Source organism: Oryctolagus cuniculus, chromosome 2, assembly GCF_051225735.1.
Source record: "Oryctolagus cuniculus isolate XC-2025 breed Fujian yellow rabbit chromosome 2, ASM5122573v1, whole genome shotgun sequence".
NCBI lineage: Eukaryota > Metazoa > Chordata > Mammalia > Lagomorpha > Leporidae > Oryctolagus > Oryctolagus cuniculus.
This window is the reverse complement of record NC_142868.1, coordinates 81,778,927-81,803,557: the sequence shown is the minus strand read 5'-3', so window position 1 is coordinate 81,803,557 and position 24,631 is coordinate 81,778,927. Positions and strand designations below refer to the sequence as shown.

The 24,631-nt window shown below is 49.8% G+C and overlaps 1 long non-coding RNA gene across 9 annotated transcripts in view; it reads left to right on the top strand.

The window, feature by feature from the left end:
- Window positions 1–860: 860 nt before the first annotated feature.
- Window positions 861–24,631, top strand: part of LOC149127860 (uncharacterized) — a 29,009-nt gene continuing 5,238 nt past the window's right edge. For 2 of the 9 annotated variants that reach the window (XR_016229988.1, XR_016229989.1), the window contains exons 1-3: window positions 862–1,054; window positions 1,577–1,754; window positions 22,428–22,544. This is a non-coding gene — a long non-coding RNA (uncharacterized LOC149127860). The other 7 variants (XR_016229991.1, XR_016229990.1, XR_016229996.1 and 4 more) reach the window with 7 other exon arrangements.

The window sequence follows — 24,631 nt, the reverse complement described above, 5'->3', positions numbered from 1 at the left end:
TCCACTTCTGATCCAGCTCTCTGCTATGGCCTGGGAAAGCAGCAGCAGATGGCCCAAGTGTTGGGCCCCTGCACCCACATGGGAGACCTGGATGGGGTTCCAAGTTCTGTCTTCAGCCCAGTCCAGCCATTTGGGCCATTTGGGGAGTGAACTAGTGGGTAGATCTCTCTCTCTCTCTCTCTCTCTCTCTCTCCCTCTCTCTTTCTGTAACCTTGCCTTTTAATTACATTTAAAAAAAATTAAATGAAAAATTATAGAAGTAACTCATAAATTTTAAATTGCGTCTCATTCTGAGTAGAGTGAAATCTCACACAATCCCTCTCTGTCCCTCCCCGGGCACGAGGGATCCCTCCATGCAGCGTGTCCACGTTGTGCACCGTCTGTCTTGGTTATCCATCCTACTGTTGCCGCATCACAGTGCCGATGTAAGTGGAGCTTGTTGTACCTGGGCATGGCCCCCAGAGCTCAAGAGTAGTGGCTGTGACATTTGCTTACGGTGTATTGTCGTAATTGTCCCATCTTATTACTAGCTGGTATTATTAATCTTTTACTGCATCTAATTTAAACATAAAACTTTATCATAGATACGATTGTATTGGAATAAAGCGATTCACAGGACTGATTCCTCTCCTGGGTCTTAGGCATCCACTGGGGGTCTGAAACCTACACCCTGTGGGTCAGGGGGACTGCCATGTCTGTGCTCTGTGCAAGGGGGCTCCCCACGAGCAAAGGCAACGTCTCGGATGGCCGCCGCGACACCCGGAGTCCACCTCTGGTCAGAACTCAGAGCAGAAGTGGCGGTGCTGATGCATCTGCCTCTCACGCCAGGAGCACTTGCTGTGGTCATCAAATCACCTGCGGAGCCAGGTCAAGGGTCAAAAGCAGCCACAGGTGTTTAGAGGAGCGAGCTGCAACTTACTGAAAGATGTACTTCAAAGCTTGGAGAAAGTGGGTCTTTCTCCAGTCGGTTGCAGTGGGCTCAGCTTCACAATTGCCTGGCTCTTCCTCCTACCTGTCGACCACTTCAGGAACATTCTTCTGTGCCCCCAACCAGGTCAGACGCCCCCATTCCTTGCCCCTCGGTACCCCGCCCTGCTATGTAGCACTTCCTACAGCTATAATCAGGGAGGTCACTATATGACTGTTTTTTTAATATTCCCTCCCTCCTCTCACTACTTTACGGCTACTGCCTTCGTATTATATATTTTGTCAGTGGAATGAATGGTCGTATCACATCCAGAAATCTCTGTGATTTACAACAGCAACAATCCAACGTAGTCAGAGGGAGAGAGAGAGAATTTTCCTTTTATTCTGGGATTGGATTTCTCCCCTTGTAAATCCGAAAGCCCATGTGACAAAAGCAAACACGAGGCTGTGCACTGCATGGAGTGGCGGGCTGTTTCTGGGCACTAGGTGCACTTAACGTATATGACGACACTCGGTGGCCGCGATGACTCAGCCTCTCGCTGTTGCTCATCGAGATGGTTATAGATTTCTATTTAGAGCAAATGTAGCCGTAATGACAGCGGGAGTCATCACCGTAATAACTAACTCAAAGAAGTGGCTTTCATCCAAGGACTGAAGTGGCTGCTGCTTCGCCTGTGGTTCCAGACTCCCTCCTCACTGCCCCGCTTCCCAGCGCCTTCCTGGCCTGCCTCCTACGGGAACTCTCCCTGACCTCTCTGGCCTACAACCTCACACCTTGAACTCGAGCTGCTTGTCAGCTGTGTGTCACACAGACTGAAGTTCGCCAGGTGAATATTCCGAAGTACTTCTTCCCCTGTTACTTCACAGATGCAAGTCATTTACCCTCCAGGTTCACAGCGGGTGAGGGGGTAGGGGAGATGAGGGCAGAAGCGAGGGCCACATCTGTTGCAGTTTAACCCCCAATGCTCTGAGAACAGTGTTCAGTTATAGAGTTAACTAATGATGCTACCTCTGTTTCATGACTCATCAACTCCCTATATAGACTATGGAACTGAATAATCAAAACTTAAAGGGAATTGATATGAAAAAGTCAAACAAGAAATAATGACAAGGATAAGAATAGGCAGTATGGGGGCCGGCGCTGTGGCACATCGGGTTAAGTTGCTGCCTGCAACACAGACATCCCATATGGGTGTCAGTTTGAGTCCTGCTGCTCCACTTCCGATCCAGCTCTCTGCTAATGAGCCTGGGAAAGCATCATAAGATGGCCCAAGCACTGGGACCCCTGTACCCATGTGGGAGACCTAGAAGAAGCTCCAGGGCCCTGGCTTCGTCCTGGCACAGCCCCAGCCATTGCAGCCATTTGGGGAGTAAAGCAGCGGAGTCAAAATCTCTCGGGGCCAGTGCTGTGATGTAGCGGGTGAAGCTGCCGCCTGCAGGGCCGCATCCCATATGGGCGCCAATTAGAGTCCTGGCTGCTCTCCAGCTCTCTGCTATGGCCTAGGAAAGTAGTAGAAGATGGACCAAGACTGTCGGGGTCTCAAGTTAGAGGCTGGTCCCTGACCAGCAGGGGCCAGTACAGACACTCCCCAACAAGGTGAACGGGAAGGGTAAATAGTTAGAAAAAAGACTTAGACAGCAAAGAGTTAAGAGATCCTTGAGCAGAGATAAAGCTAGGAAACTCTTTTGGGTTCACCTCACGTTTTCACCAAGACATCTCCGAACAGGAAGCTCTGCCTTTGGTGTGACCCCACTCAGTGATGGAGTGAGGTGAAAAAGAGGATTTTTTTTTTAAGAATTGTTTGTTTAAAAGGCAGTGTTATATAGAGAGGAGAAAGAGCGAGAAATCTGCTGTCCATTGTTTCACTCCCCAAATGACTGCAATAGCCAGGGCTGGGCCAGGCTGAAGCCGGGAGCCTGGAACTCTATCCAGGGCTCCCATGTGGGCGCAGGAGCCCAAGCGCACCAGGCATCTTCTGCTGCCTTCCCGGGCATTAGCAGGGAACTGGACTGAAAGTGGAGCAGCTGGCAGTAGAAACAGCGTTCATATGGGAGAGGCTTAGCCCACTGCACCACTACACTGGTCCCCAGAAGAGGGCTTTCTTAGTCCATTTTCTGTTGAGGTGACAGAACAGTACAGACTGGGAAATTCTGAAAGACAAGAAATGCGTTTCTCATCACGCTGCAAGCTGGGATGGGTTAATATCAAGCTTGGGCCTCCGGGGACGGCCTTCCTGCTGCACCCTGATGTGGGAGGGGCATCCTAGGGCGAGTGGCAACCGTGTGCCAGCACAGGTCTCTCCTCCTCTTGTAACCACAAATGCCTCTGAAAAGCCCCACCTCTGCATTGTATTAGCATAGGAATTTGGAGATTAAGTCTCCAACGCATGAATTTTGGGGAGAAACACATCAGAGCAAGGACACATTCCAGAGAAAGTGACATGAGACAGATAAGCAAAACCGGCAGAGTGATGTGAGAGATTAGATCCTGGTGAAAGACACCACCTGTCCTGGGCTGGACGGTGCAGCAAAGGTGGGGTTAACGCACCAGGAGCGTCTAGTCATGCAGGTGCCCCCTGAGGGCGAGTTCTACACAGGTCGCCCTGCTTTGGGTCACTCTACCAGTGTCTGCCAGTTACACCAGGAAAACTGTGCGTTTCTTTTTTTCCCAGGAACTTTTATTTAAGGAATACAAACTGCATATATTACTTAATTACAACTTTAGGAACATAGTGATTCTTCCCACCTTACCCACCCTCCCACCCACTCTCCCACCCCTCTTCCTCCTCCCTCTCCTTTTGTCATTCTTATTTTTTACTAAGCTCTATTTTTAATTACTTTATATGCATATAATTAACTCTGTTCAGTAAAGAGTTCAACAAATAGTATGAAAAAAAAAACAAACCTGGTCCTCCACAGTTGAGACAAGGGCTGTTCAAAGTCATTGCTTCTCAAAGTGTCAATTTCACCTCTGTAGATGACCTTTTAGGTGCTCTGTTAGTTATCACAGGTCAGGGAGAATATATGGTATTTGTCCTTTTGGGACTGGCTTCTTTCATTAAGCATGATGTTTTCTTATTTATTTATTTGAAAGTCACAGTTACACGGAGAGAGAAGGAGAGGCAGAGAGAGAGAAGTCTTCCATCCACTGGTTCACTCCCCAGATGGCTGCAGTGGCCAGAGCTGCGCAGATCAGAAGCCAGGAGCCAGGAGCTTCCTCCGGGTCTCCCACGTGGGTAAAGGGGCCCAAGGACTTGGGCCATCTTCTACTGCTTTCCCAGGCCATAGCAGAGAGCTGGATGGAAAGTGGAGCAGCCAGGACTTGAACCGGTGCCCATATGGGATGTGGGCACTGCATGCGGCAGCTTTACCCACTATGCCACAGCGCTGGCCCCATTCATTAAGTATAATATTTTCTAGCTTTGTCCATTTTGTTTCAAGTGACTGGATTTTGTTTTTTTTTTTTGTTTATTTTTTTACTGCTGTGTAGAATTTCATGGTGCACATATCCCATAATTTCTTTATCCACTCTTCAGTTGACAGGCATTTGGGTTGATTCCATTTCTTAGCTATTGTGAATTGAGCTGCAATAATAATGGGGGTACAGATGACTCCTTCATATGTTTATTGCATTTCTCTTTTTTAATTTTATTTATTTTTTATTTTTATTTATTTATTTATTTTGACAAGCAGAGTTAGACAGTGAGAGAGAGAGACAAAGAGAAAGGTCTTCCTTCCGTTGGTTCACCCCCAAATGGTTGTTGCAGCTGGCGGGCAGTGCCAATCCAAAGCCAGGAGCCAGGTGCTTCCTCCTGGTCTCCCATGCGGGTGCAGGGCCCAAGCACTTGGGCCATCCTCCACTGCCTTCCCGGGCCACAGCAGAGAGCTGGACTGAAAGAGGAGCAACCAGGACAGAATCCGGTGCCCCGACTGGGACTAGAACCTGGTGTGCCGGCGCCGCAGGTGGAGGATTAGCCTAGTAAGCCGTGGCGCCGGCCTATTTCATTTCTCTTGAGTATATTCCCAGGAGTGGGATGGCTGGGTCATATGGGAGGTCTTCAGGTCATATGGTATGGTATTCAGATTTCTGAGGTGTCTCCAAACTGTCTTCCAACAGTAGATTAAGGTACTTTTTTCCCCACATCCTCACTAGCATTGGTTGCTCGTTGATTTCTGTATGAAAGTCATCTAACTGGGGTGAGGTGAAACCTCATTGTGGTTTTGACATTTCCCTGATGGCTATAGTGATCCTGAACATTTTTCCATTTGTCTGTTGGCCATTTGGATTTCCCCTTTTGAAAAATGCCTGTTTACGTCCTTTGCCCATTTCTTAGCTGGGTTGTTTGTTTTGTTGTTGTTGAGTTTCTTGGTCTCTTTATATATTCTGGTAATTAATCCTTTATCAGTTGCATAGTTTGCAGATCATTTCTCTCATTCTGTCGGTTGCCTCTTTGCTGAGTGTTTCTTTTGCAGTGCAATCAATTTGAGGCAATCCCATTTCTCAATTTTGGCTTTGATTGCCTGTGCCTCTAGGGTCTTTTTCAAGAAGTCTTTGCCTGTGCCAATGTCTTGCAGGGTTTCCCCAGTGTTAAGAGCACATGTTTCAAAGCTGCAGAGTGGCCCTTTGGCATTCCACAAAGTGACCTTTGACCTCCGAGCGACTCTTGCTCATGATGCTGATTGGCCAGACTGGTCAGTCTTTATGGGCTGGCCTACCCTACAGTCACACTAAGAGATGATTAGTGGGTGGTGCCTTTGCAGAGTTTGTGCAGCACTGGCCCGCTGGCTAGCAGCATGAACAGCAACACTAGAGCAGGCAGAGGAGTTCCCAGTTGCTAGAAATCCCCTTGCACAGTCAGTGGGAGCTCAGGTTTCCATGACACCTGTTGAAATCAATTCTCTTCTTTCTTACTCGCCGTGTCAGCACGTACCTATTTCCTGTGTCCTCAAACGAAGCCACTGAATTGAGGTCAAGACTGGGATTGTCCTCCCAGACAGGGCAGTCTGTCACCTCCAGAGTCCCAGGAGGGCAACCAACTTCCCCACAAAAGTGACACCACCATGAGAACTGTGAGGATTTTAGTTCTCCCTACTGTCTTACACTTGTATATATCACTGTTGTGCAGACAGAACAGAGCATCTGAGGTTGATCCCTGAAAATACCACAGACTCTATAAATTTCAGTCTTTCTGAGTTCCTATTCAACTTAAAATATGTTCTCTTTTGCCCATTGAAATCCTTCCGAGAGCCAAGGATGAGCCGGGTCACACAGTGATCAGAGCAGAGACAGGAAGCACTGTCAAGGCCAAGATGGATGGACTATTTTTCTATGATGGGTAGCAGAGGCTTTTTTATATCCTGAGCCGTTAACAGTTGCAGGGCTGATATGTAACACTGTAGGAGTGCAGTTCAGGAGGACTTCAAAGCTCAAGGCAAGAGTGGATGCGGAAGCCATTCTCAGCATTTGGTGTCCTGTGGGCCCTTACGGAAGCATGGACTTGTTCTAGTGTAAAGAGACATGGGGAAAAGTACTGGGAGACAAAGAAGGAGAGCGCTGGTGAACTAAAATATAGAAATCTAAATAGAACACTGTCTTAGTACATTTTCTGTTACAGAAATAGCAAAGGGAAAAGCAAAATACCTGAGACTGGGGTTGTTATTTATAAAGAATTGAGGTTTATTTAGTTCATGGTTCTGGGAGCTCAGGACCAGCATCCGTTTGTCATCTGGGGAGAGCCTTCTTACTGGGTCATGACACAATGGTGGGCAACACGTGACAGACAAAACAAGATTGCCAGAGAGAGATCCCTTGTATAACACAGTCACTTCCTTGCCAACCCATTCATCCACTCATCCATGAATGGTTCCTGAGTTCATGCGGAAGGTACAGCTCTCATGACCCATCATCCCCCAGGGGTCTCACTTCCAAATACCGTTCACTAGATACTTGAGGATTAAGCTTCCAATTCATGTGAGTTGGGGAACACTTTCAAACCATAGGACATGTGTATGCACACACACACACACACACACACACACACAACCAACACATTGGCTGGATTTCATATATAGTCCTACGTGCATAGGAGTTTTCCAATTTCTTACAAAGGAGTAAATGGAAATTGGTTTGGGGATCCTATAAGAGGTTGATTTCTGTAATTGCTTTTTTGCAGTTACTTGCATCATAACTACACAACAAATTGTGCAGGGGAATCTGTTTACTTCTCTGTTCTCTTTCTTGCCTTTATTAGGAAGTTGCAGTGAACATTTTTTTCTCCCCCTCCCCCACACTAAAATGACTTCACCTTCACCTGATCTCACCAGATATGTTGATGTGGAAGCAAGGCCCAGAATGAAAGCTATGATCATTCTTCAACTCACGTAGTGTCTGAGCATACGTCCTGCTCTGTTGTTATAGATAATGGTCATGTGGGTTTATCCTCACACCTGGCCTTCTGGTGGCAGTAGCTGGAACGATGTTGTTCAAGAATAGCTGTGAGTGACACACACGCTGCTCAGCCCCCTGCTTACCCAGGGCAGACATTGCTCATCCATTAGGCTCCTCTTCCTGCCAACTCACTGTCTCACAATCCTTTTCAACACAGTCACGAGGAAGCCACTGTAAACCAATTGGTGTGACAGATAAGATAAGACCTATTTGCCCAGCTAGTCTCATCCCACTTTGTTGTTTTCCAGAAGCACTTAGAAAAATCACATCCAGAGACAATTATCCAAATATATCCCGAATACATTCTGCAGAGTACAAGTTCAGATTCTTAGACACTCAGGTATGAGTGAATCAATTAATTGCACTGATAGAATTGAAACAACCTATTTTCCTATTAGGAAATTAAAGGGAAAAAAAAATCTAAAGTCTGTATTCAAGGATTCTACCCGCTGGGGTTAAATATTCTCTAATCTGTGAAGCATTCAATCTAGTTGTCACTGAGTTGCAGTGCGCAGAAGGGGCAGACCAGAGAAGCAGCTCCCAATGCAATTAGCAAGGTGTATTCTTGTCTGGGGTGCCACATGTCACGCTGCAGCAGTGACTCAGAAGCCCCAGCGGGAAGGAGAAGGAGCTGGTGGGCTGGCGAAGAGGCCTCCCCTAGGGAGGCGTGAGTCGGCAGCTCCAGCAGAGGGAAGCCAGCGTGACGATTCTGCACAGGGCAGTGGCCCAGGGAGGCAGGGGAGGACTTTACAGCACAGGTCAAGAGACCAAAGAGTAGCGGAATCTTTCTGCATCCCTTAAGCACCGTAGCAGACCAGAATGGTAACCCGGACATGAACCTGTTCTCCCACTGCAAATGTCAACGTCTTCTAGAAAACAAAGACAGGAAACTCTCAAGAATAACTTACAACCCCTAGAGTCCTGGTCAAGTGGCACCATGGAATTTTCCGTCTGATGTTTCCTCTAGTGATCTAGTCTTCGGCCAGGTTTCTCTTTGTACAGACGGAGAAAGCAAAGCCCAGGGAAGTCAAGAAGTTGAACAAACTCAGAAAATAGAACTTGGATTAGGACCCGGGACATCTGATTCTGGCTCCAGGGGTCATTCCTGGTTCCATGTTGCCTTTCTGTAGACAGTGGCCTTGCAAATCTTGAGCAGCTCAAGAGATGGAAGACCAAGCCTCTAGGTCATCGAGTTGTCCCCGACTTGAGAAATCCTTCTTGGCAATGACCTTGTGGAAGTGCCCGTCTATCATGAGCCGCTGATGGCCACCAGCCCGATGCCAGACTCCAGCGAAGTTTCTGAAGAAACAAATGGGCCGGCACAGAGAAAATGAACAGCTTGCTGATGCTTCCGCTTCCTTGAATGAAGTATTAAGGCTGAATTATTCCAACAGAAAGTGCTAAACTACGAGAGAAGGGCAAGGTGTGATCACTCATGTCCATGCTCATATCGCCGAGTTTCACGAAGACATGAATTACCAGCATGAAACCTGCTGCACTTGCTATAAAACACTTTCCTCTTCCCATGAATGGTGGTCCGTGGCTGTAGGACTCCTTACACAGAATCCTGTGGTACCTTCCAGAAATCAAGGACAGAGGTTTTGAAAACTCTAGCAGAGACTGCTTGTGTCTAGTCGAGGGTTAGGGGGTTTCCTTGCCAGGACAGGTGACACCAGGGAGATGCCGAGGACACAAACTTTGAGAAAGCTGTGCCTTCAGGGGCTGCAACTGTGGCATAGCAGGGAAAGCCACCACCTGTGATGCCGCCATCCCATACAGGTGCTGTTCCAAGTCCCAGCTGCTTTACTTCGGATCAAGCTCCCTGTTGTGCCTGGGAAAGCAGCGGTGGATGGCCTAAGTGCTTGGGCCCCTGCATCCACATGGGAGACCTGGAAGAAGCTCCTGGCTTTGGCCTGGCCCAGCCCCAGCCGTTGTGGCAATTTAGGGAATGAAGCAGCAGATGGAAGATCTTTCTTTCTTTCTCTCTTGCTGTCTCGCTGTAACTCTGCCTTTCAAATAAATAAATCAATCATAAAACAATACGGTGCACCCTCGCATTTCATGGTCCAGGCATCTCAATTGCTCCTCCATAGTCCTGTCCTTGTCCTGTGTCTCCTGTGGACTCCCGTGGGGTCCTAGATGGGAGGAGTGGAGGCAGCATAGGTCAGGAGAGGCATGACAGAGGCGTACATGTCACACAGCAAAGCAAGGACAGGGCAACCTTAGGGGCCTCAACTCGGACAGTCGGGGTCCTGCTGCTTTGGCCTGCACACGCGGTGGAGGCACTTCTGCTGGTCTGCAAGCAGGAGATCAGACCCTGAAGGGAACGTTCAAGCCAGGCAATGGGTGCCTCTAGCCAAAGCCTGAGGTCTGAGACCTGGGTGGGGCTGTGGTCCAACCAGGGACAGGACAGGGCTGGGTGGGAGAGCTTGGTCCAGCAGAGAGGAGCAACATGTGATTCCCCCAGCCTGGGACTCAGGCGCCAGAGACTGAGATGTGACAATCTCTGGCGCCAGACTGAGCCCTTGGCAAGGATCAGCTGCCAGACTGGGGCCCTGGCAAGCCAGATGAGCTGCAGACCCAAGGCAGGGCTGAGGGCGGAGGTGGCTGGAGAAGGAGCCGAGCCAGGCAGATGGGGGAGCTCCGTGCCCCTCCTCCACCAGTGTCTTCCATGCCAGTTGGTTTCCTTGTGTTGCTTTGGAACAAACTGCCTGCCTCAGCCAGAGACGGGAAGCTTTGTTTAATGTCTGAAAATACCATGTTTGAAGGAGTCTCTGTTAGAGCAGCTGTATTGTAGAGCCAGGACGGCATTTCAGGGCTCATGGATGGCTGCTGAGGGGCTTCAGGTCTCCCGAGCTGACAGGCGAACCTGGGCGGCTTTGCTTGTATTTATAGCAAGGAGAATTCACTGAACGCTAAGTCCATGTTGTGGAGAACTGGAACGTCCAAAGTACCCGAGCTCTTCCCTCACACAGGAGGACGGAGGGGCTTTGAGCTCCTTGTCAGAGGGCCCGTGTCTTGTATTCACTTGTCTCCAACACATTGCCGTCCCTCCAGGAGCACCTGTCGGGAGTGGGGAAGGAAGCAAGGGATGAAGGCTCTCTGCTCTCAGGCTGCCCACGCCCTGCGCGCCCCAGTGATCCTTTGGTTGTCGGGGAGGCCCCTGGCTGGGCTTGGTCTAGGTTTTTATCCCCGTGAGAGAGAGAACCCTCCAGCTCCTGTCCTGCATGCAGCACTGGGCTGCTTTGTCATGTTTGTTTCTCTAGACAGTAAGAGAGTAGACAGAGTTTCATGTTGGAGGAGAGTGTCAATCTTCCATAACTCCTGGAAATGACCCGACGTGACAACCATTTGATTCTCACATTTGCACTTCCCAGTGCCCAATTTCTACGTGGCGAGGGCAGTGAGAAGGGGCCAGTGGGAAAAGTTGTTTAACACTGCCACTGGTTAATTAATGGGTGACGTCTTCTTCGATCCTCCCTCTCTCTCCTTCTTCTCTGCTTTTCTCTTCCTTCCTTTGCTCTCTCGTCTTCCTTCCTGTGGGTCCCTGCACTAGGTCTGGAGGCTGAAGCAGGGAGCCAGAAACCACATCTGTGTCTCTCACTTGGGTTGCAGGGGCCCAAACACTTGGGCCATCTTCCGATACTTTTCCGGGCACATTAGTAGGGAGTTGGGTCAGAAGTGGAGCAGCCAGGACTTGAACCTGTGCTCACATGGGATGCCAGCGTCCCAGGCAGTGACTTAACCCACTGTGCCATAATGCTGACCCCCATCCAAATTCCGATTTGATATTTACAGTACTGAAGGTTCTCGGAGATTAAGAACTTGCCAATAAATGGCTGAGCTGGAATTCAGACCTAGGTCCATCCAAGTCCGGCTACTTCGAGCCTCATTTAGAGCTGACTGGAGCCTGACACACTTGCGTGTTGTAACCTCCTTCCTGGTGAGACCCTCTCCAGACGCAAGGGTGGAGGGCAGCCCCATGGGAGTTAGCACAGTGCTGCTCGGGGTGGGGTGGAGCAGAGCTCAGCAGGCAGGGTTCCTAAGCCTGTACAGCTGCCTCCGGTGACTCGTGGTGTCTCATGAGGACATGGTTCTACCACAGCCCAAGTGCCATAAGGCGGAGCACTCACATGGCAAAATAGTTGTGGGGGAAGTAGGAGCGTTCCCAAGATTAAATGGCTTAGAATGCACAGGATTCTCATAGAATCATAACCCTCCCTGCCTTCCCTCCACCCCAGAAAGGCAGGAAAGTCACTTTTTTGTGTGTTGGAAGAAGAAGGTACCTTGCTACTACTTTTTTTTTTTTTTTTTTTTGACAGGCAGAGTTAGACAGTGAGAGAGAGACAGAGAGAAAGGTCTTCATTTTCTGTTGGTTCACCCCCCCAAATGGCCGCTACGGCAGGTGCTGCACTGATCCGAAGCCAGGAGCCGAAGCCTGGTATCCCATGCGGATGCAGGGCCCAAGCACTTGGGCCATCCTTCACTGCCTTCCTGGGCCACAGCAGAGAGCTGGCCTGGAAGAGGAGCAACCGGGACAGAATCAGGCGCCCCAACTGGGACTAGAACCCGGTGTGCCGGCGCCGCAGGTGGAGGATTAGCCTAGTAAGCCGCGGTGCCAGTCCTTGCTACTACTTTTTTATTTATTTATTTATTTATTTATTTATTTTTTTTATTTTTTGACAGGCAGAGTGGACAGTGAGAAAGAGAGACAGAGAGAAAGGTCTTCCTTTGCCGTTGGTTCACCCTCCAATAGCCGCCGCGGCCGGCGCACTGCGTCTGGCGCACCGCACTGATCCAATGGTAGGAGCCAGGTGCTTCTCCTGGTCTCCCATGGGGTGCAGGGCCCAAGCACTTGGGCCATCCTCCACTGCACTCCCGGGCCACAACAGAGAGCTGGCCTGGAAGAGGGGCAACCGGGACAGAATCCGGCGCCCCGACCGGGACTAGAACCCGGTGTGCCGGTGCCGCAAGGTGGAGGATTAGCCTAGTGAGCCACGGCGCCAGCCGTGTAAGCATTTCTATGGGTTTGTTCTCCAGATGCCTGCAGAGCTGGGGTCCAGGCTGAAGCTTGGAGCTGGGAACTCAGGACTAGAACCCGGTGTGCCGGTGCCGCAAGGCGGAGGATTAGCCTAGTGAGCCGCGGCGCCGGCCGCTACTACTTTTTAAAGACCCTTTAAGAAAAATTGTTGGGTGGTCTAATGAATTTAAGAAATAAAAGATAGTAATGAAAAAATAATAAACCAGAAAACAAGCTTGGGGTTCAAACCCTGCTCTGTGATTCGCCAACAAGGTGACTGGTGACAGCTCAGGGCTCCATGCCTCATCTTACCCATTTGTATATAAGAGATTGGGGCTGCATGGTTTTTGACAAAGTCTCATACTTTAAAGTGTTGGGAGCCAAGGCAGGATCAAAACCAAGTTTCTTCTGATTGGTGTGGTGCTTTCTCCTGGGTTCCTCTGTGCTGTGAAGCCTCCTCCCACCACCCCTCCCCCACTGCACCAGGAGAGCATTTCCTGGGCTATGCCTCCTTGTCTCCTATAAGCCCTCACGGTTCTGCCCACGTTGCCTTCCCAAGCACTTTCAAGCACCCGTCTGTTTCCTTCATAGCACCTCCCACAGCTTGTCATCCTATACCCATAGGTAGGTTTGTTTTACATGGACTATATCTCCCATGAGTTTGCAAGTTCCATGAGAACAGCCATGATGCCTGCTTTGTTTACCAATGCGTGGCCAGTGTTCTAGAGTATTGTCTGGAACACACAGGATGCTTGGTTAATGCCTGGTGAGTAAACAAGTCTGCCAGTTCTCCTTTTTACTTATCATAACAGGGGCTGTCACTTCTTAGCAAGCTTCAGGGGGCCAGCCATGGTGCTGGTGCTTTGCACACACTGCCTCACTGATTCATTGTAACCACCCGAAGCAGCACTGCCGCCTGTTTTAAAGATGAGAACACTGAGGGTCAAGGAGGTCATGAACTTGGACCCACACCACAGACGATTCAGTGGGACTGCATGTACTGATCCCTGTGTCTACTTCCTTGGAATAGCAGTGCCTTTGCGTGCCGGTCCAGGCACATAGTAGGCCCTCAGGATGTGTTCGCTGGGTTGAGGTCAGTACTTGGGACTCCTGCGACCAAGAATCTAAGCTGCAAGGCCTGTGGTGGGGATTCATAGATCTGGAGGGAAGAGTGGTGGAGGGGAAACTCTTCTAATAACGAGATTCATTCTCATGTCTGGGGAGAGTTTAACAGGGATCCTTTCTTCCACCATAGAGTGTGTGACTTCAATTTTTTTCTCAAAATGCACATTTTTAAATTAGAACACTTTGTGTGGGTTGCCAAGCTTCTGAGAACTAGCAGGCCACTTGTGCCTGGGGGATGGTTAGAGACTGATCCCTCAGTACGTGTACAGTAGAAAGTACACAAAGGGGGCCGGCGCCATGGTTCACTTGGTTAATCCTCAGCCTGCAGTGCCGGCATCCCATATGGGCACCGGGTTCTAGTCCCGGTTGCCCCTCTTCCAGTCCAGCTCTCTGTTGTGGCCGGGAAGGCAGTGGAGGATGGCCTAAGTGCTTGGGCCCTGCACCCACATGGGAGACCAGGAGGAAGCACCTGGCTCCTGGCTTCGGATCGGCGCAACACCAGCCATAGTGGCCATTTGGGGGGTGAACCAACAGAAGGAAGACCTTTCTCTCTGTCTCCTCTCTCTCTCACTGTCTATAACTCTACCTGTCAAGTGAAAAAAAACTACACAAAGAGAGGCTGAAATTAAACCCAGAGGAACCTTCTCACTCTAGTCCAAATACCTGGAGAACGACTTGGCAGCTGCAGGATGAAGAGACACAAAACCCCATGCCCATGAACTTCCTCTTGGATGCCCTTTTTTTCCCCCCAAGGGAATCCTGAGAGCCTAGAGTTGGCAGAGAGACGGCCTTCTGCCGGTGGGACTGGGTCAACTCAAGGACAAACCACGTGGGCCATGCGTGAGAGAAGAAGGCACAACACATCCTTAGCAGGAGCTTCACTGGCATTCAAGGCCCTGCTACAAGCTGGCTGGAGGTGGGGAAGGTCGCAGGAGGCGGGAGAGGCAGGGAGAGGCGGGGAGAGGCGGGAGAGGCGGGGAGGGCAGCCCTCCAGCCACGTGGCTCTCTCTTTGTGCCACGTACAATTAGCAGTTGCTCAGCAGGGAAATGAACGTGCTGGGAAAGTCAGATGTCAAGGAACAGAGAGCCACTTGTCCCTGTCTGTCTCAAAGACTCTGGGCCGAGGACACACCCCAGATTCTCTGCTGTTCCGCAATCCTCCAATGCTTGGGGTCCAGCCCTCAGCTCCACTGCTGTGGCTTGCGGGCCTTTAACACTGGGGGTGGCACCAGTAAGACCTCCACCTAGCCTGCAGTGAGCACGAATCAGAATACTACTCATGCAGGTGAAGAACGAGCGGGCCCTTGAAAAGGAAGGGTTTGTGTGGTTAGCGTTAGAATACAGATTTCAGGCCGGCGCCGCGGCTCACTAGGCTAATCCTCTGCCTTGCGGCGCTGGCACACCGGGTCCTAGTCCCGGTTGGGTCGCCGGATTCTGTCCCGGTTGCCCCTCTTCCAGGCCAGCTGTCTGCTGTGGCCAGGGAGTGCAGTGGAGGGTAGCCCAAGTACTTGGGCCCTGCACCCCATTGGAGACCAGGATAAGTACCTGGCTCCTGCCAAAAAAAAAAAAAAAAAAAAAAAAAGGGATACAGATTCCAGTGGAAGACTGTTGACACTCACTCTGTGCAGGGGAGAGGGGTGTGGCATCTGAGGGTGCGACTACAGCGGTGAAGATAGAGGGCTACAATACGGATATATTTCCCCAGTTTTTCTTGGAAATATTTTTCCAAGATCTGATTCTTATAACAGCTTGAGTGACCAGATAGCTTGATCCTAGCAATGGAACATGAGCCTGCACCCAAGGCCTACTGAGAGCGGTTGGAGCCCAGGGAAGAGCTAAGCTCTGGGGCCCTGTCAGAGGCAGACAAGGGGATGGATACCAATTTGTGGCAAGGTCAAGTCCAAGTCTCCCTCCCGCATTGCCAGCCCCAGGCATTTGTCCTCGGTTTGCACCTCCTCATACATACCTTATCAGCCCCGTGTGGACTTGGAGTGTTTCAATTACTGGGGAAAGGGGTCACTCTTCTTATAAATGAGTGAATTGGGGGGTCTCTATTCCTGTCCGCTCTGTGGAGTGAGTTGGTAAGAAGGAAGTGTGTGGTCCTGCGAGGTGAGGCTGCATCCCAGACTCCTGAGCCCCTGAAGCAGTGATCTCTGCCTTAGACACACCTTGGCAGCCGGCCGTTCTGCACCACAAGGCTCCCTCCTCCATCTCTGCCAGCACCTTTGCCGAGGCCAGCATCTCCTCACACCAAGCTGCCTGGGGACTGGTCTCTACCTGTGCAGTGTTCAGGGCCCTCTGGCTGGCCAAGGCAGCAGGGCTTGCCCTGCCCTAGTCGCTCACTTCTGTGTGGCTATGGGCAAGGTGTTTCACTCCTTATGTCCCTGTCAGCAGCTGCCACCCACACAGTGCAAATCCTGCCCCTGAACCTCTCCCACAGCCCACATGAGACCAAATATAGGGAAGAGCTTTCAGAAGCATCCAACATTTTATAGAGAGAGTATGAGGATCATAATCCTATCAGCTCACAGTTCCATTCATGTTCTGTATGTGCTATTTATTTATTTGACAGAGTTACAGAGAGAAGTAGACACAGAGAGAGAGGTCTTCCATCCGCTGGTTCACTCCCCAGATGGCTGCAACGGCCAGAGCTGCGCTGATGTGAAGCCAGGAGTCAGGTGCTTCTTCCAGGTCTCTTACAAGGGTGCAGGGGCCCAAGGACGTGAGCCATCTTCTACCGCTATCCCAGGCCATAGCAGAGAGCTGGATCAGCAGTGGAGCAGCTGATGGGATACTGGCGCTGCAGGCTGAGACTTTAACCCATGCGCCTCAGTGCAGGCCCCTGTACGCTTAACATCTTAACCATCCACATCCCATGACAGACAGCAAGAGACCTGAAGGTGGGTTTATTTGGGTCCCCAAAATCTCATGTCACTTCCATTAGCAAATCAAGATCTTTCCTTCTAAATATGTTTCCTTTGAGAAATACAGGAATGACCATGAGGAGTCTAATTCACAAAGCAACTTCATACCCCGATGACAGTCCCAATGCCACCTTCCAGGTTGTTCCTCTGTAAACCAACATTTTCAACAATCTTCACCAGCATACATCAGTTTTTAGTTTTGCTTTTGGTCCTCAGTTTTGTCCTCATGACTTTTATTTCATTAGCTACAAATCAGAATTTGGAGCATTTTTTTTTTATACTAAAGGAACACAATTTGGGAATCTCTGTTTTCTTACAAGTCTTCTATCACCAGATCATCAAACAGCTGTTCTCCGCTGAAGGTGGGTATATTCCCTTGCTGAAGGAAGCTCTTGAAACTTTGTAGCTGTCTGGGGCTGGTACTGGAAAATAGTGCATTAAGCTGCTTGTTGCAATACCAGCACCCTATATTGGAGTGCCGGTTCAAGTCCCAGCTGCACTGCTTCCAATCCAGCTCCCTGTCAGAGGACCTTGGAAAACAGTGGAAGGTGACCCAAGTGCCTGGGCCCCTGCCACCCATGTGGGAGGAGTGGACCAGAGGATGGAAGATGTCTCTCTCTCTTCATTCCACCTTATCAAATAACTCAATGAAAATGAAATAATGTGTAGTGTAGCTATCTTTGTTCTCATAGAAACAGAGTATTTGTATTAGGACTCAGTGCATTCCTGATGTGGGCCAGGCTCTGCAGGAGGAAAAGAGTAGCACTGACGTCTCTTATCTTTCCCACTGACTTATTTAGAGGACCCTGGCGGTCTGTGTGATCCCAGCCTATGAGAATCTTCTAGCTTCTGTCCTTAAGGCAAACATGCAAACACTGGGGCTAGGGCTGCTGGGGACAAATCATGCTTATGTAATAAATCTTGGCAAGAAAGCCATATAATTCCCTACTCGCAAAACATTTTTCTCAGTCCACTCTCTCTCTCTCTCTCTGCAGTTCAGGGAAAAACCAGCCGGAAATCAAAGCAGCATTCTTTTATTTTTAGTCCATCCAAACTTTTACTCACTGGAGGCATGTGGGCATAGAGCTATGTTTAGAACCACCAACCAATGCCTTGGAATCTGCAGATCATTCGGGCGTGGGTAATTCTCTACATGATTTGATGCTTTGGCCTGGGAACCCCAGTGTCTAAAACTGAGCTGGAACGGGGACCCTGAAGTCTTGCCCAGTTGGTCTCCCCTTTTCTCTGCTCCTCTGGCACTGCCACAAAATCCCAGGTTCTCAAGAGTAACTGGTCTACACCAGCCCTGTCATTTGTAGATGAAGCCCAGGGATACAGTGACTTGCTCCAACCCTCGCCCCTCAGGAGGTCACTGGGCAGTAGAGGTAGGAGAAGAATTTGGGTTTCCGTATTTCCAGTTAAGCCTCCTTTCTCTGCGTGACCCCCAAGATTCTAGTAGAACAGAAATGACTTTTTCCCCCTTCATCCTTTAGACAGAAAAGTTCAGCTGAGATGCAGACAACTGGATGGCAAAGTTTGCCTACTGGAGGCACGTGGAAGTCAAACGCCTTAATTGCAATTAGACAGTAGCTTTTGTCTTTGAGAGGGGAGAGAATAGTGCCATGAGGGAAACCAACGCAAGAATTCTTTCCTGAAAGTTCTCCCATGAGAGTTTGCCATGGAGGATTAACTTCACTGCAGGCTACTCGCTCTGCCACCCACGAGCTGTGTGACCTAGAGCAGGGCACTTCACTTCTGTGGGTCTTGGAAGCTCATGGCTCCTCTGAAAACACAGCAGAGGCACTGTGCAAGCCTGGAGATGCCGCAGTGACCTGTGGTCTTCCCCAGATGGACACTGCCCCTTCCTGGTCTCAGTCGTTATAGAGCTGGTACATTCTTAATTGTAGGGGTATTTTTGTCCTGTATGTATTTTGTACAATGAATATCTGTCTTCCCACTTGGATATTAAATGTGGGGGGTTGGAGTATTGTGGGGAGCAACTGGGAGCAACTCGGACTAGACTGTTACTGGAATTAAGACTTATTCTATGCATCTGCTCTCCCACAATATGGCGCTGGGAGAGGAGGAAACAGCTTCTACACAGCTGCCTCCAGTTCAACCAATAAACAGCAGGACTTGCTCCTGATTGGAGGAGAGCAGCGTACTCGGCCTGTGGGCAGCTGAGTTGGGATTGGTGGAAGAGGACTATAAAGGAGGAGAGAGACAACATGCACCAGGAACATCTAAGGGAACATCTATCTGAAGGAACACCTGTGCAGCCCCCGAGAGAGCCGGCCGGTGGTGTGCCGCTCCCCCACGGAAGTGGGGAAAGTGGCAGGGGGCCCGCCCCTCCACGGAGGTGGAGGGACGGTAGCCAACCCGGGAAGAACCAGCAGCAAACCCGGGGAGGGCCGAGCAGACAAAAGAACAGTGCAGGGTCCTGTGTCGTTCCTCCACGAAGACGGGGAGCGACAGAGTATGATGGTATCTTTTCAGCCCTTTTGATGTGGATTTTCTCCCCTCTTGTCTCACAGAGCAGGGACCTCGATCCCTGCAAAGTCCTTGTCTGGTATCTCTGGAGGCCTTCGGTGTTCTCATATGTGTTGGTCTACAACTTGTTCAGCCGTCCTGAGTCTCGGCTCCAGGGCTTTCTAGATAGAACTATAACCATTCAGCTTTGCAGCATTCAATGCACTGGCACTACTGCACCTGCCTGTCATCTCTGCCACTTCCACGGAGCACTGCTCTACCCTCTTGTCGCTGCTCCTTGTCAGGTGCAGAAGTGGCTACAGTGACCACCTATATTCTTTTTCTTTCTCCAGTGTGTCAGTTGATTTCCGATTCCCTGCTTCCCTTTCCCCTACTCTGTATTGAATGCCTAGGCTATTGTGTATCTAGCTAGATGGTGAGCGTGTTAGAGAAGGAACCAACATCACCCGAAGCTGGAAGCATGGACCAGTGACACCGTGAGCCTTTCTTTTGTAGAGGAGGTAAGCGCATTTCCACTTGTATAAGGCTTAGTTACATTAGGTAGCAGCATGTCCTTGCGGCTGTTGTTATTTAAGTTTAATTATAGAAAGGAGATATATATATATAATATATATAATAATATATAATAAAAGAGGTGGGATATTGCTCACTCAAACCCCATGCCACCCCTGTGGGCTTGCTTCCTGAGCTTCAGAATAGGAAGCTGAAATTAGATTTCCCAAATCCCATTCCAGCTAGGATGCTTGCTTGAGATACGGTGCAGTATAAGGCCTGGAATTAAGGCTTAATATCATGTCTACCTTGACATCTAGTAAAATCAGGAAGGCCGCAAATGGCTGATTTCCTGACCCCTGCCCACTCTGCCTTGATGGGTAAGATCCCCATCTCCCAGCAGCCCTCTTTCTTACGGGGACCGAGCCGGTGCCTGCTTGTCCCTGAGTAGTGGGCTTCAGTCAGTCCCCCCCGGCACACAGAATTATTCCAGCAATCCAGTTACATCCTCCTGTGGTGCCAGGAGGCAGATCCCACTCCTGTTACTACCTGTCCCTGCTTCCCTCATTTGCTCCTGAGTGGAAACCCCAGGTGGCCCTGTAAGGTGCCCAGTGTCCTCCTGCCCCCAGCTCTGAGTATATGTAACTAAGGGACTCTGTTGATCTAACCTTCTGTCAAGTGTTAGGTGCTGTGTGTTGAACTCTGGAGCAGGCATCCCGCCCTCACACATCTAACAAATAGGCGCTCTTGCATGAGACAATCCTGCAGAGTGAGCTGCATGCAGGAAGCTACCTGGGGCACGTGGAGACAGAGGTGTCTGTTCTGGGGGTGGAGGAAATGTTGGGGGCTGTTCCCTATGGATTTAGGCGCAGGGCAGTGGGTGGTGGCAGAACTTGGCATTTCCACCAGAACAGCCCTGCCTTGTCATTGCATTTTTCTCCTGGCTCTGTTGCATCTGGCTAAGGAGAATCCTGGACTGTTTCTCTGGATGTCAGTAGGTTCTCGGTAGGAAATGGATTTATTTTTAATACATTGCTTTCCATTTAAACTACCTGAAGCAGAATCTCACATCTGCAGCTAAGAACTGGATGATCCAAGTGGCTTAAACGCACAGAGTTTTAATTTGCTCACTAGACATAAAGTCTGGAAGCAGGCAGTCGTGAGATGGCGCAGCCACCAGTGTCACCAGTTTGCTGGGTTCCTTCTACTTTCTGCTGTGCATTTGTCCTTGTGGTTGCAAAGGTTATCGCTCCTCCTCACCCTCATGCTGCATTCCAAGTAGCAGGAGAAAGTGCCCTGGGGAAGAAATAAAGACCCATTTGCTGTTTGCTTTTATTGGGTGACAAATAACCCCTCAAATCTGATAACCTGCAGGGGTGGGGAACCTTTATGCTGCCAAAGGCCATTTGGATATTTATAACATAATTCCTAGGCTATACAAATTGATCAACTTAAAAATGAGCCTGCCAAAGATTTACGGAATTTCGAATCCTGCCTGTGGGTGCCTTGGCAGGGCCAGACCAACTGATTTTGTGGGCCTTGTGTGGCCTGCGGACCGGACGTTCCCCACACCTGAACCACAACCCTTCTGTGAGCTGAGCAGTTCTGTGGCTCTAGCTTGGCTCAGGTGCGCTCTGTGGGGCTCACTCAGGCGTCTGCAGTCCCCTAGCAGGTAGTTGAAAGTTGCGTGATCTACTGTGGCTCTTCATACGTCTGGTTGCTGGCATGCTGTTGGCCAGGGCAAAGGCAGTGCCAGAGCCAACATGTCTCTCATCACACAGCAGGCTGACCCTGGGGTCTTTGCAGGGTAGTCTGTTGACCCAGAACAGTGAGAGAGAGCAACTTCCACCATGTGACCGCATTTCCGATCCTGTTTGCATCTTGTTGGTTACCGTACCACTGGCTAAAGCAAGTGACACAGTGAAGCACCAGCGTCCGGGGGGCGAGTGGGTAGAGAAAAAGCCTCCGCCTGTTGATGGGAAGAGATCCAAAGTCACTTGCAAAATGACATCCACGGGAAGAACTTGGCATCCTTGCACTCTGCCGTGGAGAGGCACCAGATCAGAAGAACAAAACTTTCCCAGAAATCCCCTGCAGATTTCTGACTATTTCTCATGGGTTGGGACTGCAATTGGTCCTGCGATCACCTGTAGCAGCAAGGGAGGCTGTGGATGTAGAATTTTTAAAGTGCAGGCTGCTGCTTCTCCCGGAGCGGAAGTGCGGTTCTGTGTCATGGATGCGAGGACATGGAGTTAGCTTGGATGTCGGCAGTACTGCAGTGCGTGACATGAGGCGCTACCAAGGAACCACTCCTGGGAGGCTGCATCTGCATTCTCTTTGCTCTGGAAGACTGGGCAGGGGAACAGGCGCTATGGTGTCTGCCTGCCACTCAGTGGCAAAAACTTAGGAATGTGCAAGTCTCCCTGACACTTCTAGGCTGAGGCATTAACTGGGCAAGCCACGTCTCTCTGTCCCCAGATACACATGTCTCACTTCTACCTTCCTTCCCCTAAGCAGTACCACCAAGTGTACGACCAGCGCTCTAGACAAATGGACGAATAAGCCGCCAGTACAATTGGTGGCACAGACCTGAGGCTGATGGGGTGAGGCTGGTGCATTGTGGTTGCTCCTGCTGCCTGATGGTCCTAGGAGACACAGCACAAGTAGCAACACACTGTCTCACGCAGCCCTTCGGATCCAAGGGCACACACTCTGTGTTCCTATGCACACAGTGTCTTTATTTGTGTGCCCTTTTGAAAAATCAAAATGCTCTTGAAGTCTGGAGACAAACTTCCGAGTGAACTGCATCTGAACTTTTTAACTTTATTTTTTTCTTGGTTACATCTCAGTGGAGCCAGAGACTGATCATAATTTTCAGGAACACAAACGAAAGGTTTTGCTGCTGTTGAGCAAAGTAGCTGCTTCCTATTGCAAAAGAACTGATTCTTATTCTCATTGCGTTGGCGGTTTCATTAAAATTTCCATTCTCCCTTCCTTCCAGTGCAGTTATAGATGAAATTGTCCTGGCCATGCTTCTCGGGCAGAACCACTCCTGATGCAAACCACGCAAATGGGATGTAGGGAAAGAGCGCTGCGTCTCCAAATATAGACCATCTGGGTAAGGAAGAAAATTTTTTTTTTTGTCCTGGCCTTCATCATCATTTTAGGTTAGTATTAGTAGCTTCATCAGCTATGCCAGGACTGGAAGGAAAAATCTGGGTTGAAGCAGAGTTGTGGTGGAGGTAGAGGTTAAGGTTATACAGTATCTGAAGCTCTGATGAGAACGGCCCCAGCCCTTCTCTTCCGTGGACAAGCCCGAGGTTGTCCATGCACTAGTAGCTGGCCCCTGATGGGCCTTGCCCGGAGGGGCACTAGAGGGGTGGCTCTGTCAGAGCACAGAGGCGCCTGTCCTGGCTCTGCTGCGTCTCGGTGACCTTGGCCAGGGACTTTATCTTTTCTAAGCCTCAGTTTTCTTATCTGGAATCCGATGGGAATCTAGCACTAGACGTACCTTTCCACTCTTCCTGCTTCATTCACAAAGCAGCCGTCAAGTTAATGCATTGAGAGCGCTCTGTCAGTCTTTCCTCTCCAAGAGAGGGAAGATGGATTGCCAAAGGTCAGTAAAAAACTGGTTTGTGATCAGCCTCCTGTACAGTGTAAGTCAAGTCTTGATCTTTCTCCCGCTCTGGGTGAATTGTGGCAGCCCTCTGCTCCCCTTCCTCTGCTAGCAAAACAGCAAAGCAAGCAGGGAGCCTTCCACTTCAGGCTCCCATAGCCGTCACTTAAACAATATTTTTGAAATTGATTTGTTTGAGATGCAATGAAAAAGAGAGTGCGAGAGAGCAAGCTATCATCCAAATGCCTGCAGCAGCCAAGTCTAAGCAGGGCTCAGAGCTGGCAGGCAGGAACCCAACTACCTGAGCCGTCTCTGCTGCCTCCCAGGGTCTGCGTGAGCTGGGAGCTAGAATCAGGAGCTGGAGCCAGGATTCTGAGCCAGGCACTTCTAATGTGGGCTGCAGGGGTTCTAGCCAGTATCTTAACCATCAGCCCAAATGTCCTCCCTCGCTCTAGGTGCCGTTTCTAAGGGTTTACTCTGAGCCAAACAAAATTAGTCACATGCGTTATCTCAGACAGCCCTTGAAACAAAACGGTCGTCCCTATTACGTAAGAGCATGAGGCTCATTGTCAGAACACTAGCAGGTGGAGGGGCTGGGTTCCCAGTCCTCGCTGACCTCACCCCAAGCCTGTGTCCTTAACCACCATGAGATACAGAAGTGACTCTTGCAGGGACAAAGTAAGAAACTACGTCCCTTGAAAAGGAAAGATCTTTGGGAGAAAAAAGCTGAGGATTGTTGAGAGTTCAAGTGATTCCAACAAATGAACCTGGTCTTCAACTTTATCACCCTTTGGGAATAAAGTTCCACCCACCCCCAGTTTTCTCTCTTCCAGACTCAACTTCCATTTCTATTTTTGCAAACATATCAGGCATGCATTCTGTGTGTGTTTGTGTATAAATCTACTTAATCCTCACGACAGTCTATGAGGTGCACACTATTAATACTCCCATTTTGAAGGTGATAAGACAGAAGCATGGGAAATTCTGAAGTTTATCTAAAGGGACATGGCTGCTAAGGGACAGAGACAGATGCAAACCCAGGCAGAGTGATTTCAAGGCCTGGACTGCCGCCGCCTCTGATGGTGAAAGGCGTGGGGGGCAGATGTGGGGTGCAGCAGTGGGACTCCCGTTGGGGTGCCCACATCCCAGTAGAACGCTGACTGCACTTCCAACCCAAGCTTCCTGCTGATACGTTCCCTGGGAGGTAGCGGATGACGGCTCAAGTACTTGGATCTCTGCCATCCACATGGGGAGGCCTGGGGAGAGTTCCTGGTCTCAGTCTGGTCCAGCCCTGGCTCTTGTGGGCACCTGGGGAAGTGAACCAGCACGTGGAAGCTCTCTCTCCTTCCCTCTCTCTCTTTCTCTCTCTGCCTTTCAAATAAAATAAATAAGTAAATACATTTTAATCAAACAGTACACACCACATTATTAACATTTATCTTTGGGGATTGTATTTGGGTGGGAAATTCAGAGGGGACGACTTATTTTGTTTATCCTTAAATATTCAGGAAATTCTTATGATGTACAAATATTATTTTTATCATTAAAAATAGAGATACATTTCAATATCTTCTGCCTTCCCTATGGCT